Source organism: Schistocerca piceifrons, chromosome 2 (assembly GCF_021461385.2).
Source record: "Schistocerca piceifrons isolate TAMUIC-IGC-003096 chromosome 2, iqSchPice1.1, whole genome shotgun sequence".
Lineage (NCBI taxonomy): Eukaryota > Metazoa > Arthropoda > Insecta > Orthoptera > Acrididae > Schistocerca > Schistocerca piceifrons.
The window spans coordinates 318,106,857-318,109,899 of NC_060139.1; positions in this window are offsets into that span (position 1 = coordinate 318,106,857).

Genomic DNA, 3,043 nt, shown 5'->3' on the forward strand with positions numbered 1-3,043 from the left:
AAGGGTGACCAACATCGGAAAATACAGATGCAAATTTGCTTGGAAATCAGAAACTGACGAGGAGAAATCGACTGGAGTAGATCTCGATATTCAGTCCTAGCTTTCACATCTTGCAACAATTAGGACCCAAGGCAACAATACTTTAAGTCAGGAGATCAAGTATTAGGGTACTTATACTGTGAGGTAAACGTTATGCAGAGAATATCTCTCCCACGTTTCGTAGTTTCTATACGACATATATAAATAACAGCAGCAAAATTATAATGAGTGCATATGTAAATAATCTGAATCTTAATGCTCGCCAGATACTTGCCCATAATCTCATTTCCGAATTTACCTTGCAGTTTTAGTTTTTCCAGTGAAAGATGCGTTAAGTATGTCGAGAACGCAAATATTAGACTACGCTGCTAGTCACTTGTAACAAGTTTTATCAGCTTTAAACCTAACCCAGAACTGGGGCTGAGCTACAGACCAGTTGGTGGTCATCGCAACTAGTCTTTCAGGGAGTGTGTAACTGCTGTAACGTAATATTTGCGGCAGTTCCCAAAAGATGTTGCTTGACGATATTTAGTCTAATTTTAAATCACCAAGAACACACGCCACTTGGCCTGCTTAAGAGTTCTTTATTGACTTTTTGCTTAGAAGCCATCTCAGAATCATCACATCTTTGCTACCAAAGAATAAACAAAAAATTTCTTAAAGATATTACATCATGTTATCAGTAATGAACTATTAACGGTCTTGGCAACTTCATAAAATATAAAAATTCCATTTAGATTCATCACTGTTGCCTTTACAAGTGCATAATATCAAACTCTTATTTAGTCGACTCTAATATCCTCTCGTAAATATATATTACGGGTCACATAAGGACTCACTAACTGCGATATGACAATATTGGCGTGACGCCCTGCTGCCAAGTTAATAGCTTGAGAACTCGTACTGTGGAATCGATCCCATGTTCTGAGATTTGGAAGTACTCAGACGTGGACCGCAAACGTTGTGCTCATATCCATACTGAAGTTTGTTACGGTTCAAATGTCTTGCCAGTCTTAGGGTCGCAGCAATAGTGTACCCAGAATCTGAGATAGAGGGAGGGGGACGGCAAACCAAATTAGGTAGGCCAGTTATTCAAAAACAATCTTAATTGCATTTATCATTATTATACTGCCAACCGGTTTCAACCCAACGTAGGGGCCATCTTCTGGGCGTTTACACCATTGGTCGACTGCTGGTGGTGTCACAGTTTTCTGCCGTCATGTAGGCTAGACAGGAGTGACAGCAACAGCAGTCGACCAATGGTGTAAACGCCCAGAGGATGACCCCTACGTTGGGTTGAAACCGGTTGGCGGTATAATAATAATAAATGCGATTAAGACTGTTTTTGAATAATTGATTAATCATACTAATCGCTGCTTCATCTCCACAACCATGTTGTCCAAAAATCAAATTAGGTACGCCCTACGCCCATGCCTAGTAGACTTTGGTGATATTGTGCTAAAAAAGTCATGCTGCCCTGGATTTTGAGGCCCAGAACGCTCTGAGCAGGTCAAACCAGAACGACAGGAAACAAATAGTAGGCTTACGGTTCAGCAATTGATCTAATGTTCTGAACGATACCAAGTGTGTGCCACAAGGTTCTGTTTTTGTGTCATTATTATTTATAATCCATGTAAATGACTTATTCAGTTTTATGTTGTCTAATTGTTAGTCCATACTATATGCAGATGACACCACACTGCTTACAGTAGGCATGGATGTAAAAACAATAAAACATAGAATTAGGGACCATTTCAGAGAGGCCAGTGTGTGGTTTGTAATGAATAAACTGCGTGTTAATCTTGAAAAATGTAAACATTCTCTTTGGTTTATGCGCCACACTAACAACGAGCGGATAACCATAGTCAAATGCCACATATCACCAGTCCCAATTCAGTTCTAAACCTCTCATCCAGATCCCTCTCTCCTCCAGAGACATCTGTTCTATCAAAAGGCTTAACCTTTAGCCCCACGCCTAAATTCAACCACACTGCCCTGGTTAAAGATCTCCTCTCATTCACCCGGAACCTCAACTGGAAATATCACTTCACTACCCAAACACAGCCCACAAATACTAGACCCAGTGTTGAACCCTGTCTAGAACAGTTCCGACCGCCTTCTCAAAGGGATCCTCCTCCCCTCCCCCAAAACCATCCCTTGCAGACATTTCAGGAATTCCTCACATCCAGTGTTGCCTCCCAGTCCTTCTTGAAGAACATCCCGACAACCTCCAACATCACCCCAGCTGAGTCCCGTGCCATTAAGGAGCTGAAAATAGACCGCTCTATTGTCATCCTCCTGGCGGATAAAGGATCCACAACTGTCGTACTTAACCGTGTGGAGTATGTGGCAGAAGGACTGCGTCAACTCTCCGACACCTCAACTTACAAAGCTGTTACCCAGGATCCCATTCCCTCCATCCAGACTGAGCTGCAGAAAATCATAAAAATCCAAGGTCCCTCACTAGGCCTCACAACGGCTTCCATAGACTTACTCACTCCACCTGAGCCACGTACCCCTACCTTCTGCCTATTACCCAAAATCCACAAAGAGAACCATCCTGGTCGTCCCATTGTGGCAGGCTTCAAAGCCCCAACAGAACATATCTCAGCTCTGGTAGACCAACACCTCCAACCTATCACCCGCAGACTCCCATCCTACATCAAAGACACAAACCACTTCCTAGAACGCCTCAAATCCATTCCCACTCCTCTCCCACCTGAAACCTTTCTTGTCACCATAGATGCTACATCCCTTTACACAAACATCCCACATACCCATGGTCTCTCTGCCCTTGAGCACTACCTCTCCCAATGCCCACCCGAAGATCTTCCAAAAACCTCATTCCTTATCGCACTTACCAACTTCATCCTCACCCATAATTATTTCACTTTTGAAGGCCAGACCTACAAACAAATCAGGGGAACGGCCATGGGAACCAGGATGGCTCCGTCCTATGCCAACCTCTTCATGGGCCGCATGGAGGAGGCTTTCCTGAAGACCC